Source organism: Phocoena phocoena, chromosome 14 (assembly GCF_963924675.1).
Source record: "Phocoena phocoena chromosome 14, mPhoPho1.1, whole genome shotgun sequence".
NCBI lineage: Eukaryota > Metazoa > Chordata > Mammalia > Artiodactyla > Phocoenidae > Phocoena > Phocoena phocoena.
The window spans coordinates 531,133-546,263 of record NC_089232.1 but is presented as its reverse complement, the minus strand read 5'-3'; the positions used below and the strand labels follow the sequence as shown (position 1 = coordinate 546,263).

The 15,131-nt window shown below is 54.2% G+C and overlaps 1 protein-coding gene across 1 annotated transcript in view; it reads left to right on the top strand.

Moving 5' to 3' along the window:
* Nucleotides 1-15,131, top strand: part of SH3RF3 (SH3 domain containing ring finger 3) — a 201,904-nt gene that overhangs the window by 69,696 nt on the left and 117,077 nt on the right. The window lies entirely within an intron of this gene.

The following is a 15,131-nucleotide window of genomic DNA, read 5'->3' as shown; positions in this document are numbered from 1 at the left end:
AAATCGAATATACAGGAGGACCTTGTCACAAACTGAACTCTCCTTTGGCAAGCTGCCCTCATCCTCAAATCCAGTGTAACAGATGCCGTCCAAGACCTGCTGTGGCAGCTGCAGCGGTGCCCGGCCGGCGTCGGGGCTGATGCTGCTGCTTCACCCAGTGCCCCCTGTTCTGTGTGGCACTTGGAACAGGTGCGTTTTCACTTTGGTTTGGACTCCTGCTGAAAGTCGTGGGTGGTTGAGGGGTGACTTGGGACCAGATTAGAGATACGTCTCTGGAACCTCCCTTCTGACAGGCGGACCCGAGCGGTGTTTGTGTTTTTCTTCTCTGGCTTCACTTTGGAAACAGCTCTAACTTCAGGTGATGAGCGAGTCACGTGGCGGTGAATCCTCCGTCATTCGGTGACCTTGTCCCGTTCTTTACACGCAGCTCTGGTGTTATCTTCTCATTCTCTGCCCACAGTTACACGAGCTTCCATCACCCTAGAGGGAATGCACACCCACTGAGCTGTCGCTCTGCATGCCCCTTCCCTGCCCCCGGTACCCACTGTCTGCTCTCTGTCTCTGAATTCGGCTTCTCTGGGGACCTCACATAAGTGGAATCACATGGGCTCTGTCCTTTAGCATCTGGCTCCTCTCACTCAGCATAATGTTTGCAATTTTCATCTGTGTCGCAGGCTGCGTCCGGATTTCCTTCTTTTTTAAGGCGAGTGCTCCATGTGTGTATATGTGTTTTGTGTGTCCATCACCCATCGATGGACACCGGGGCTGCTCCCGCCTCTGGGCTGCTGTGAACGGTGCTGCACTGAACTTCTCGTGTGGGCATTTGCTCGAACACCTGTTTTCGGTTCTTTGGGGTATATTCCCAGACGTGAGTTGCTGGGTTGTGTGGTAATTCTGTGTTTACCTTATTGAGGAGCCGCCAACAGCTCTTGGGTTTTGTTTCCACCTGCACTTAAGTGGGAGCAGGAGAGACGGTGACAGGGAGGCCCGTCCGTAGGGTTGAGAAGAGATGGGAGACGGGGGACTCGGCTCAAGCCCACCCGGGAGGTACGTGTGCCCTTGTTCGTTGCCTCCTCCAAGGAGCCAAGCGGGACCTAGAAATAGGCGGGGAACCTCGTCTGCACCGGCATCCTGGACCCTGGCCTGATGTCCGGACCCACCCTCCTCGGGGCGGGGCCAGGCCTTACCCTAAACATCTCGAGGGCAGGGCCGCACCTGTGTTTGTGGTTGATACGGGTGGTCTCGTACTGCCGGGGCTGCACCCGCAGCGGACTGTCAGACTGCAAGGCGTGTTCGTGAGTCGCTGGTCCTTACGTTTGGGTGCTTGCCGTGTGCCCTCCATGAGTGGTGCTCCGGGGGGTCTCGAGATAACCTGGAAGACCAGTGTCTCCACCACCACCTTCTGCAAAAGAGGAGACTGAGGCCCTGAGAGGCTCCTGACTTAGCCCACGGCCACAGGGTTGTGAGGGGACGACCCGGGCTTGGCCGCTGTGGACCCGCCTCTCAAGCTTAACGTGAACAGGAGGGTGAGAAGGGACAGCTTTCTCCAGGCAATGGTGTTTGCCTTAAGCCCTGAACGATGCTGGTGGTCTTCCGTAGAGACCGAGGGGCTGCGCCCCTGGCACCGGTGGCAGCAGGGGCCGAGGAGAGGGGCTGGCCTTCCCGGCGCTTGTGGGCATGAGCAGGGCGGGACCAGCGGAGCAAAGGGGTCCAAGGAGGGCAGCCCTAGGGGCCTAGGGGTCCTAGAGGGGTCCTGGAGGACGTCTGGGAAGGGGCTTTGGGGCCTGTGTGAGAGCTCAGGTCTGGATATTGTTTTGTGGGACGGGGGGTGGGGGTGGTGGGGAGCAGAGAGGAAGGTGGCCAGAAGGAGCCCCAGGACCCTCCTCTCAGAGGCGGTGGGAGAGGGATGAGGCTGCGGGGAAGGCGCCGTGAGCAGCCGGGCCCGTGTGGGTGTGGGGCAGGAGGCGGCCAGCCTGAGCCGTTACCTGAAGGTGGGCTGGGACAGAGGTGACCTGGGCGTGTAGCCGGGGACCAGGAGGTCGGCGGGCCATCTGTGTCATGCAGTCTGTTTAACAAAGCTAGGCTTGGAACCGTACAGTTTAGAAGAATGTATTTTTTCCTGAAATGGTTAAATTGATAAATCCTCAGTTAATCACCTGGAGGCTGAGGACTGCAGTAATGATGTTTGAGTGTAGCCAGGAGAGGTCCCCCTCAGTGGCCTGTCCGTAGGCCTTGCCTCCCTGCAGGAATGGACTCCTCTGCTGTAGGAATAAAACTGTTAACTTTTTCACTGTTATCATCCCAGCACCTGAGGGGGAACGTCTGCATCTTAACTTGCATGCGTCTGTCACCCTGCGTCACCCTTACGGCTGGGTATAAGTTTGTAAATTTCTTTAGACACACAATACAAACTTGCTCCTTCGTGAATCGTTGAGTGAATCTTTTTAAAGGGAATACGCTTCACCAGCCGGTTTCTTACTCTGTAAATTGCTTCACCGTTTTGGTTTTGTTTAACATGGGCTTTAACTGTACTGGCCTCAACTTTTGTCCGTGAGCGGGGGACTTGGACCACCAGTAAGCGTGCTCAGCGGGCCTGACCCTGACCCAAGCCGGCAGGGCAGGACACTCCCGGAGCCGCCCTGTGACTGTTAGTCTTTGTGAAGCCCTTGTCCGTAGCCCCGCCGACGCTCATCCCAGGCCGTGCGTCCAGTGGGGCAGCACCAGCCACGTGCAGAGAACAGCTGCCGGGCTGGACGGTGACAGCACAGCGTGGCCTCAGCAGAAGGCTCCCGCGGACGCAGTGCCTGGGCCGAGTGAGGACAGGCTGCAGCTTTTGCTGTGTTGCTGCTAAGTGGTTGTGTCTCACGATTTGCTCTTCGGGGCCTCCTTGTCAAGCGCGAGCCCCACCGTGTTTCCAAGCATGGCCAGCGTTGCCACGACGAGCAGGGCCGCCCAGGGGGAAAAGGCCAGCCCCTGTCTTGGGCCTCCCGTCAGGTCTCGCCCGTTCCTGGGGCCTGTTCTTCATCCCTGCCTGGCTCTCGTGGGACAGGAAGGCCTGTCCTTCTTCTGCACTCGTCGTGCTGAGAACGGGGAGCTTTTGAGATGCGTTTGAAGGTTTTTGGTCTGAAATTAGATTTCATGCGAATGTATCAGAGTTTTTCTGTCCAAATTGCAAAGGTTTCTGGTATTTAGGGACTTGGAGCTCTCAAAGGAGAGGGAGGGCCGGGTGGCTAAGGCGAGTTCCGTGCTGGCTCGCTGACCGTGAGGGCCTGCCGGGGGTCGTGCGGGCTCCCTCCCAGCAGCCAGTCTTCGCTCGGCTCTGCGGGGGGCTGTACGCGGGAAGAATGACGGATGGAGGAGGGTGAGGCTCACCCCTTCCTGGCTGACGCTGGGAGATGGCCGCAAGCTGCTGAGGGCCTCGGTGCGCTGGGGTCCCTCCTGCAGACGCTGGCCCCTTGCCCAGCACAGGTGAGTCAGCGGGTAGGCATGTCACTGTGCCCATCACTGCCCAGGTGGCCTTTACACAGTCTGTGACGTGAAGAGAGCTTGTCACGCATCATAGGAATTCCGTCTGCTTTTTAAAAAGATAGACTTTACTTTTCGACAGCCCCCTGCCCTACCTGCACTATCGACCTACCCCACCCCCGGCGGGACATCTCTTACGAGTGATGAACCTACCTCTGCATCACCCAGAGTCCATAGTCTACAATAGGGTTCACTGCAGTGTTGTAGGATCTGTGGGTTTTGACAGACGTATAAGGACCCTTGTGTACTGTTAGTGCGTCATACAGAGTAGCTCCTGCCCTGGAACTCCCCTGTGCTCCCCCGTTCACCCTCCCTCCCCCAGCCCCTGGCCACCACCAGTCTTTACTGTCGCCACAGCTTTGCCCTTTTCCAGAATGTCACGGAGCTGGAATGACACAGTCTGTAGCCTTTCCAGACTGGCTTCTTTCACTTAATAACATGCGTTCACGTTCCTCCACGTGTTTTCAGGGCTCGAGGGCTCACTTATCTCAGGCACTGTTGTCCGGATGCTCCTCAGTTTGTTCACCCATCCCCTGCCGAACGTGCTTCCATGCTTGGCGATTAAGAATAAGGCCGCTGTAAACATCCGTGTGCAGGTTTCTTTGCGGAGTTCGTTTTTCTCCTCCGTTTTCGTGGCGTTGGGTTCGTGAGATCACAGCTGCACCACCTACTTGGACGAGCTTTCTTGGCCACGTGGGCTCCTGGCGGTGCTTCTCGGTCAGAGCTGACAGGGGTCCCGTGGAGGGTCTGGCCCATGGTCACCTTGCTTCACTGGGACTGCCCCCCAGCCCTGGGAGTTAATTCGGGGGGAGAAAGGGCAGAGGGAGGAAGACCCAGGGCCGCCCCAGTCCTGGGCGGTGCCCCCCGCCCTCCAGCCCCCAGCCCCAGCTCACTGGGCCAGAGGGCGCTGTGGCACGTGGCCCAGTCTCGGTGGGGACTGAGTTCTGCCAGGTTTTCCTGCTCTGCTCCGACGCCCCTTGCAAGGTGCAGGGCTTTCTGTGAATTGCTGTTGCTGGGAAGAGAGCGCCGACCCGTGTTTAAATGACTTCAGATACATGATATTAGCTCCCTTTATTTTTAGATCACAGTATTAAAATAAGCGGGGTGCCTGCCTTTTGAGAGAAATGTTTCACTGGTCGTAACTCTGCTCGTGCCTTCGTGGTGGCCTGGCGCTGGCCGGGGGTGAGTCCTAGGACTTGAGGAGCCCCCATCTGTCTGGGGCTTAGATTCTCAAGGGACACAGAGCTGCAGTCCAGCTCAGAGGAGAGATGAACCTGGGCAGCTTGGCGCCTTCACTGCCGAAGCTGCAGCGAAAACGGGAGGGAGGCCTGCATCTGAGGGGTGCAGACCCTTCACCGCGAGGTCCCCGCATCCTCACTGTCCTTCTGCTTCACTAAACCACGAGGAGGCTGGATTTCAGATGCTAAAAAGGCCCCCAAAGCGGAATACCCGTTCCAGTGACACTGAGCGGGAGAGGGGAAATCCTTGCGTGACCTCATGTGAAGCGAAAGCGAAGCGTGCGGCAGATGCCGAGACTGAGGTTGTGCAGCAATAGGGCCCCTGGGAGACGGAAGCGCTGAGCCCCTTCCCCAGCGCCTGCACGTGCTCGTGTGGAGGGGGATGCGGGGGGCCGTGCGAGCGGCAAACCAGGGCGGCTCCCGAACACGCATCTGTCCAGGCGATTACGTCCTAGTGCCTCTGACCTCTGTATGTTGGAATCTGGGGGGTAAAGGCTGTCGTGTGGGGCGTACAGGTCCAAACTCAGGCTGAGGAGGACCAGATTCTGGCGGGAACCATGTGGGTGCCAACCCTCGGCTGGTGAGATTGGGGCCCCCTTGATGGCAGAAGGGGTCCATTGGCCTTGCATTTAGGAGTCAGGGCTCTCCCCGACCGCAGTGATGGGTGTGTCACCCTGGAGGCCCCAGCATGAGCAGCTTCCGTTTTAGATCTTCAGGGAGCTCCTGCTTTGAGCCTGGCTGGGGACCAGGTCCCTGGGGTGGGCGCGGGCTGTGTGCTAACTTGGACTTCAGTTGGCCTCCCCTCCTGGGCAGCCAGAAGGAGGGGAGAGCAGCCCCTGGCGGATGGCTCGGAGTTCCAGGCAGTCGGATCGCCCGACACAACCTCTCCACCCGACAGCCCCAGTGTGGCTCCTTTAAAATGAGCAGTTTTGCACCATCCGAATGACTGTGGCCGAGGTTTACAATGCCTGAGGCCTTCAGCCCCGAGGACCAGCCTCTGATGTGGTCTTGCATCAGTCTGACAGCTCTGCCCTGGGCCCCACCTGTGCCCGGAGGTCGAGTGGTTTCTGCCGCACCCCCTGCTCCACCCGGCAAACCTCTGCCCATCTTCGCAAGTCTGGATTGTCCCCGCTCTGCGAGGCCCCCTCGAGCCCTCCAGCTCTGCCCGTCTGCCCCCTTGGAACCACCAGGGTTCAACTCGGTCCTGGCTTCACTAAGACAGCGCGTGCTGCCTCGCGTGGGGTTTGGCGAGGATGGGAAGGACGTGAGCCTGGGGCGTGTTCGGGGTGAGGGTGACTGTTGTCCTGACATCGTTGGTCCTGCCTGGCCTGCCCGCGTGGCTGTCTCTGGGGAGGTTGGCAGGGGGTACCAAGAGGAGAGGTCCTTCCCCCTCCCTGGAGAGCAAGGCTCAGGCCCTGGCTCATGCCTCGGCCCCCGGAGGGCCAGGGGACCACAAGGAGCGCAGGGCTCTCTCCTGCTGAGAGCAGCCCGGCCCACTCTCCCTCCTCGGCTGCGTCGCAGCTTCCCGGCATTTCCTAATCGAAGGCCAGTTTCCATGGTGAAGAGGGGGTTCTTCTCCTGTGGGATCCACACGTGTCGTCCAGGGGCAGCGAGGCCCCTCCCAACCTGATCTGAACGTCCCAGCCCTCTGCTCCGAGGCCACCAGGACGGGTGTGGATCCTCGCTCTTTACGCAGAGCTCGGAACGTCATCGATGTAAAATCCCCGTGAAATGTCCACCCAGAGACAGATGCTTCAGGTGGGTGAGCTGCGTCCTGCCTGCAAACGAACTGTTTCTGGAGGAAAATCAAGCTCCGGGGCTGGGGCTCTGCTGGGCTTGCGTGACCAGTGGCCATGGGCTGTGGGGTCGGACCCCGACTCAGATCCCTAGCCTGCTCCGTCATCTGTGTGCCCCTGCACAACTTCCTTAACCTCTCTGAGCCACAAACCTGTAAAACGAGGATGATGTTGCATCTTACAGGGTTTTAACCAGGACCAGACGTGTGTAAAGCATCAGAGGTTGTTCACAGGCGCTCAGAACGAGGCTGTGGGTAACGACCAGCTGCAGTGAGAGGAGGCGTGGTCACTCCTGACGAGCAGTAATCACAGAAACGTGGTCGTGAAGGGGGGCCAGGAACACGGCCGTCAAGGACTCTGCTGCTCTGTGCAACCTCTGAGGTTATGCGGGCAGTAAAGGAGCAAACCTCACGTCCTCCGAGTCACTTTTAATTAGACTGTTCTCATCAAAACGCCGTTCCTTCACTCTCTTGCCACTTAATTTAGTAAATTGGTGGAGCAAATGTGGCATGCAAATTGCCTCTCCCTCTAGAACATTCTTCACTGCCAAGGCCGCCATGGATTAGAAGCATTTGAAGTGGAAATGAGTTGAGTCAGGGCAGATAGTTGTTGAATCTTGATCATCTGCTTAGAGTATTTTAAAAATTAGATTAAAAATTAGATTATGCTTTGTTTCCACTTAACAAAGGAAGCAAAGTGTGTTGGTGGCGTTTTAACTAAAATAGAAATTTGACAAACACTCTGCAGTGACTGGGTGGATTACAGGAGGTGAGACCAATCAACAGAGGATGAAATTTTGCCAACCTAGGAGTCCTGTCTGGATAAACCGTCTTGTGGCATCAGAGACCTGGTAAATATGAATGAACGTGTAGCAGTGTCAGCCTGGTCCCTGCCGTGCAGCTCGAGGAAAGGCAGATTTCCGGAGAGGAGAAGGGTGAGGGTCTACTTCTGACTTCCCGGACGAACGTGCAAGATGTGGAAGGAGGGGCTCATCCACATCTGACACCAGAGACCAGCAACGAAAAAAACAAAATTCTGACCAAACTTCAGTGGGTTCCCACTGCTTACCCAGCCTGGCGTGGCCAGGGCTTGAGGCCTCTGTGACATAGAGCTGGGATCACTTCCTGCAGGTCTGAGCTCAGAAGATTATCCGTCCTAACCATTCAGAACCAAGGCAAATACCACATTTCAAGGAGCAGATGGTTTTTAAAAAATCACCTTGACAACTGGAAGGCACAGCAAGGAAAGAGGAGGGAGGGGGACAGACGAACACCTGGCGTGGCTTCCAACAGCCTGGGACCCCAAGCAAGTAAGCCCACCGAGCCGGAGGGCAGCCAGCCCTGGGAAGCGCTTCCTGGAGCAGCGTGGCAGGAAAGTTTGGCGGGAGCCCAGGGCACTGGGCTAAGAGGCACTGTGCCCCCGCCTTGTCAGCCTTAAGCAAGCTTGGATTTCTAAAAAAGGCTGTGAATAATCTCACAGCTGGGGCCTGTGCCCTACAATAGTGTGTGCTGATTTTTGAGAGCTACTGCAAGAATGGATTTGCTGAATGAGTAAATCTGCAGTGACCTCCAGTCAGATGTGAAAGGACAGTCCAGCGCAGAAATAACCTTTGAAGAGGTGCATCAACTGAGCACAGACGGTGGCTGGGAGGGTGATTTCCGGTTCATTAAGGACTGGACCGTCAGCTGGCTTTCGGTTTTTCAGCAGATAAGAATTTGAATGAGGACCCTCTCCACCTCGGCTGTCAGGCTTCCGGGGTCTGCGTGCTCCCCACGTTAGGATCTGGGCAGACAGCTTTATTGCCATCAATTAAAATTCCGTGCTCAGACCTTGTAATGTTAAGATGAGGCCAAGAGGTGGCTTTTCCCTGGCTAGATTGGGATTTAATGAGCAGGCAGACATCATAAAAAAGCGAAGTGTGGGTTGCGGGCACGGCTGTCAGAGCTACAGAGGGATTTCTTGTACTGTGTTTGTGTCTGTATCGTCCTGCCCCCGAGGCGGTTTCATTGAAACCTTACAGCAGAGATGGGAGGGAACTTGTAGCTGTTTTGCTGCTTCTGCTCTGCCAGCCGTGCTGGGCTTCCAGCACGCGCTCCGGGGAGAGGCCTAGGCTTCCCTGGATGACGCATTGGAAGGAAAGGCGGGGCCTGTGTTTCTGAAGGGGAAGGAGGGCCAGAGGGCCATCAGGACCCTCCGGCTCATCAGGTCCTGGTCTGCAGGTCGTCAGGTGTTCAGTCAGGGCTGACCCAGGTGCAGGTACCTGTAAGGCAGGTGACACAGGGGAGGATGCCCTGAAGAAGAGGCTGGGAGACTCCAGCTATGGGCTCAGTGTGTGCTCCACGAATGGGGACGTGGGAGAAACAAAAGCCACACAGGCACACACATGGGCACACGTAGGACATGTCATCCCAAGGAGAGTTCAGTGAGATGTAAAATAACCAGCAACCCAAGTGCATTCTCTGCTAGGAATCTGTGGCCCCTCACCGCCCCCAGGAGGAATATATGTGGTGGCGGGGGATAAACTTAAAGCCCCCAACACAGCAGCATCCAGTGTGCCCCGACCCGGATGTGGTTCTGCCCCAGGGCCAGTGCCCTGGACGCCCGTGGGGTTTTGCACGCGAGCCTGGCCGGGAGCTACCCAGCAGCGGCCAGAGGGAGCGCGGGGCACGAGGATGCCTGCAGCTGCCCTCCTGCAGCGGCGGGAAAGTCCGGAGGAGAGATGGGCCTAGAGACACCGGCCTAAGCCGCAGACCTGCTTTCCAGATGTCAACAGTTGTTGTCAGGGTAGGTCTCCAAAGCACTCAGAGTGCTACCCTTTCAGTTTTTAAGTTTATATGTTATCTTTTTAAGTGGTTTTTAGTGTAGTCACAGAGTCGTGCAACCAGCACCACTAATCCCACTAACCACTGTACATTTTCGTCATACCAGAAAGAAGCCGCACTCCCAGTAGCAGTCACTCCCTCTCTGCCTGTCCCCTAGCCCCTGGGACCACTCAGCTGCCTTCTGTTTCTATGGATTTGCCCATTCTTAACATTGCATATAAATGGAATCAGGCAGTATGTGGCCTTTTGTGTCTGACTGCTTTCACTTGGCCTCATGTTTTCAGAGTTCCTCTTGCTTTCACATGTGGCAGCACCCCCTTCTTTTTAGGGCCGAGTAACAATGTGTCACATGGAGATGCTCTCCAGTTCATGCTGATGCTCGTGGCTGCTCTCATTTGACGGTTGTGGCGAGTCCCGCTGTGCATATTCCTGTCCAAGTCGTGTGTGGATGAACGTCCTCATTGATCTAGGAGCAGATTGCTGGATTGTGTGGTAACCGTCGAGTCTTTTGAGGAACTGCTGGATGGTTGTTCAAAGTGGCCAAACCATTTTTCATTCCCACCTGCAAAGTACGAGGGTTCCAGTTTCTCCACCTTTGTGCCAGTGGTCACTATGGTCTCTTTATGGTTATAGCCCTCCTTGTGGGTGTGAAGTGGTTTTAGTTTGTCTTTTAGATTTTAAAATAATAATGAAGGGAGACTTCCCTGGTGGTGCAGTGGTTAAGGATCTGCCTGCCAATGCCGGCGACAAGGGTTCCACCCCTGGTCTGGGAAGGTCCCACATGCCACGGAGCAACTAAGCCCATGTGCCACAAGTACTGAGCCTGTGCTCTAGAGCCCGCGAGCCACAACTCCTGAAGCCCTGCTCTGCAACAAGAGAAGCCACCGCAATGAGAAGCCCACGCACCGCAACAAAGAGTAGCCCCCCGCTCGCCACAACTGGTGAAAAGCCCACGCGCAGCAACAAAGACCCAACACAGCCAAAAATAAATAAATAAAGTACATTTATTTTAAGAAATAAATTAAAATAAAGTAATGATGAAGGTTAAAGCCACCACGTACCTTGGAAGGAAAACCACGTTGATGATCTGTGAACCTAGTATGTAAAGTGCCAGTAAGTTCTTTAAAGGTCATATTTTAAGCAGACAACGCTGACCCTTTATTCTGAGTGACTTGCTCGAAGCGGTGGAAGCATTCTGGTGGTAAAGGAGATGCTGAGGACAGGATCGGTGTCCAGACGCCCGAATCTCCTTCTGATTCCACAGCATGGTTCTTCCCCACCGTGCAGCGAGTTTGAACTGTGCGTGGTTCTGTGAGCACGTGTGTTGACACGTCTTCTCCTGGAAGCAGCAGGAGAGATGTCGCCTCCCCAGATCCTCTCTGCCCCCATTTCTAAGTAATGTAATGGTTAATACAGGAAGGTGCAATCACTGAACCTGGCAAGGAAAGTCTGTCCTGGGACAGGCCTTGGCTTGCATTCACAGACGTTTTAAACTGTGTGTGTGGTTTGGTTTTGTTTTTCCTGGAGGCTGACAGAGGGTGTGATGACTCTGACTAGGCCCTGGAGGTCAGTGCAGGCGCCGCTGGCCACACTTCCTCGCTGTGCTCAGAAGCAGCGCTTGGTCTAGTTTTCCGTGCAGATCAGTGCCTCACTCCATCCCCACAGCTGGCACCGCCGAAGTCAGGGTGGGTCGGTCTGCACAGAACAAGCCAAGAAATCATAGCATCTCCGGTTTGAGGTGGATCTCAGGGACCCTCTACCCTGTTCACTTCCTGGGATTCCCCTCCCCCACCCCCAGCGGCTCAGCCTCCTTTACAGCAGTCCCCAGAGCGCCGTTTCCTGTCTGCCTGGGTCCCAGACACCTGTGGAACTCGCCACCTCCAGGCAGCCCATTCCCTCCTCAGCTCTGTCGGCTGGAAGGTTCTCTTCTATACGGACTCCCAGTCTGCTGCCCGGGAACACCCGCCTGTGGCACACGTGTGTCCCAGTGTCCACATGGTGGCACTTCAATGAGAACAATTAAAAACAGCCATTACCCCACCCCCCGACCTAGTGTCCAGGCCAGGTGCCGCCCTGCTCCTCCCACAGCCCCAGGCCTGCAGCCGTGTGTCGTGTGTCGGGCCCGCGGTCCCCACGGCCCCCCGCCCCCCCCGATGCCACCGTGAACCTCCTGGGCCTTCATTCCAAACCACTCCTGGCAGAAAGCTCCGAGGGTTGAAACGTGTGTGGTGCTTAGGTTAGCAATGCAAGTCTGCGTCTTCTAGCAGCAATTTTGTCATGAGACACATGGTACACGAGAGCCTGTTCACGTGCGCGCACTTTACAGACCGACAGCGGGACAGGCTAGGGCGTGTCTGCGCAGCCGGGGCCGCAGGACCGGAGGCCCTGCTGTCCTTCCTTCGTTTCCTTCGGGTGCAGCCACTCAGGGACTCGGACGCGTGTCTCTACAGGGTCAGAGTGGTCGACTGGACGTTCTGTGCTCAGAATCGCTGCGGGTTTCTCTGTGACCTACTCCTGCCCAGCAAGGACTCGCCGTGTCCTCACGTCAGGCCTCCAGCGTTTCCACTGGAGAGCGTCCGTGATCGACGTGTCACGCGTCGTCCTCCTTACAGCCCTTGGGCATTCGATGTCCCCGAGGCAGTGTGTTCTTGCTTGTGACCCCCTGGGCCGAGCTCTTGGGCCTGCCTGTGGGGCTGTGGGCACCACTTTCTCTCCCACCGGCCATGGAGACAGACGCTTGTTTTTACACCCTTGCCAACACTTGCTATTGTCAGACTTTTCAGTGTTTGCCAACTTGGTGGGTTGAAATGGCATCTCGTGTGCCTTAATTTGCAAATGTCTGATAACCAGTGACCAGTGCTGCTGAGAACCCTTCATGCACTTACGCACCACTTGTGTTTGTCTTTTATTCAATGCCTGTTGGAATTACCCGTCTTTTCTTTGAAGACAGGTAGACCGTATTCATCTAGTGTTTACTGCCACTGTTCTCAGCAGTTTTGGACACACTAACTGTTCTAATCCTTCCCAGTGAAGTAGTTTCTATTATGGTGGTGCCTGCCTCATAGGAGAGGAAGCTGAGGGGCAGGTGGAACACCTCATCTGACCCCAGCAGGTGCGAGCAGGGCAGGGACAGCTCCTGGCACTCTAACCACTGACTCATTTATATGTTCTGGGGGCTAATACTTGCTTCCGAAATGTGTTGTAAATATCTTCTCCCACCTTGTGCATTGTCTTTTTCCTTTCTTTTTAGGGTCCTGTGATGAAGAGAAATTTTCTTAGTTTTAGTTTTTTTGAACACATTTTATGGTCAGTGTTTTGTGTCTTACTTAAAAAGTCTTTTCCTACCTTAGGTCCTTAGATTAGTTACTAAAACTTTCATAGTTTTGCTTTCCACATTTAAGACTATAATTCGGCTGGAAATAATTTCGTATATGGTATGAGGTAGAGGACCATTTTTCTCCCATGTGGATAATCCGATTTTGCCAGCACCCTTTATTAAATGCCTGGCCTTTCCCTGCTGTCTGAGTGCGCACACTCGTGGTCACCTCTCTCTGTGTGGTGCTGTTTCTGGACTGGCTCAGTCCCCTCTGTCTGTCTATTCCTGATTCCATTATGTTTTAATAATTACTATAACTTCCTTAAAGCCTTGATGTCTAGCAGGACAAGGAACTTTGCTGTTCCACATGAATTTTGAATCAGTTTGTCAAAATCCTGCTGAGATTTCCATCGGAAGTGCATTTGAACCATGCACCAGTTTGAGAGAAGATCACAGCTTTTCTGTAATCTGAATCTTCTGAATCTTCCTACTCAAAAACATAGTATCCCTTTCCGTTTATTTAGGTGATCTCTAACATCTTTCAATAAACTTTCGTAATACTCTCCATAAAGGGGATGCACATTTTTTGTTAAATTTATCTTAGTACCATTTATAACAGCAACAAAAATACGAAGTATTTTTAAAACTTACGTGCTCTGCTTGTTGACCGTGTATAGAAAAACGAGTGACTTTTGCATATTAGTGGTTGTATCCAATAACCTTTCCAAACTCTTACTAACTCCAATAATTTCTGGCTGGTATTTTTGGGTTTTTACATAGACAGTCATGTCATCTACAAACGAGCGTAGTTTTGTTTCTTCCTTTCCGTCACTTCTCGTCTGTCTGACAGCATCTCTGGTGCAGTGCTGGATAGGAGGGATAGAAAAGCATCCTGGGCTGGTTCCTAGGCTTAAAGATAATGTGCTCAAGATCCCCTGTGAAGGACTATAGTAGTTGTTGGAGCTTTGGTGATGTCCTTTGTCAGGTTAAGGAAATTCTCTTCTGTCTCAGCTTACTAAGAGGTTACTTTAAAATCATGTCAGATTTGAATTTTATCAAATGATTTTTCTTTAACTTTTGAGATGACATTGTTTTTCCCTTTCAATCTTCAATGTGAGAAATGCGTAATCGTCCTACATTAAACCAACCTTATATTCCTGGAGTCCCCAAGTTAGACACAACGTCCTGTTTACAGACCTCGGTGGAGTCAGTTGGCGAGCCCTGAGTTGAGGTGCTTGGCCCTCAGGGCAGCCAGCACGCTTCTCATCTTTGCTTCCACGAGGGGGCGCTCTTGGTGGACTCACCTCCGAGCATCGCAGCCTACCCGCTGCCAACCTCAGGACGGTTCAGCAGAAACCTCGTGGTGAAAACCACCATGGTGCTTGCCTCTCAGGGCCCCTCTGTTGGCCACTGGCTTTAACCCTCCGTTTCCTGAAATCTGAGCAAGGTGTTTCTTCTTCTGTTATGGATACTTTCAAATACAGTGGCGGTCTCGGACAGTCTGGTACAGCGGCCCCTGCGTGCCCAGTGTTATCAACATTCGCCAATCTTGTTTCATATCTCCCTCCACATTTTTTTTGGAGGGGGGAATCTTTTAAAGCAAATTACCAAATTCTGTTATTTTACCCCTAAACAGTTCAGTGTGTATCTGTGACAGATGAAGTCTTTAAAAAAAAGTAACCACAGTTCCATTACCACATCTTTCAAAATGAATAATAACTCCCTGAAACCAGTCCATATGCAATTTCCCTGATAGTGTCTGAAATGTCTTTTCATGATGGTTTTGTCTGAAATAAGGCCCACACGTGGCACAGGTTATGTCTCTCCCATTTCTTGTCACCTCTAAAGGTCCCCACTGCCTCTTCACGCCATTGATTTGTGGAAGAGACCTGGTCATCTGCCCTGGAGAGTCCCCCATTCTTTTTTTTTTTGCGGTACGCAGGCCTCTCACTGTTGTGGCCTCTCCCGTTGCAGAGCACAGGCTCTGGACGCACAGGCTCAGCGGCCATGGCTCACGGGCCCAGCCACTCCGCGGCATGTGGGATCTTCCCGGACCGGGGCACGAACCCGTGTCCCCTGCATCGGCAGGCGGACTCTCAGCCGCTGCGCCACCAGGGAAGCCCCTAGAGAGTCCCCCATTCTTGACTTTGCTGGTTGCATCCTGTGTTGTTGTTTGTCGTGTTCCATCACCCCCTGAATTTCTTGTAAACTGTTTGATTAGAACAGTTTGTTTACCTACCTGTTTGTGTTAGTTTTTTCCAAGAACGCTTTGAGGTGGTGCTGTGAGCCTCCAGTCTCAGCGATGCATTTCAAAGACAGTGCGTTCTTTCATCTACACTGTAGTTGTTTCAGTGAGGGGGGTTGTCCAGGGTGCCTCTGCCACGGTACTAACAGAAAGGAAGTCCAGAAATGGGGTTTGGGAATGGGACGCTTT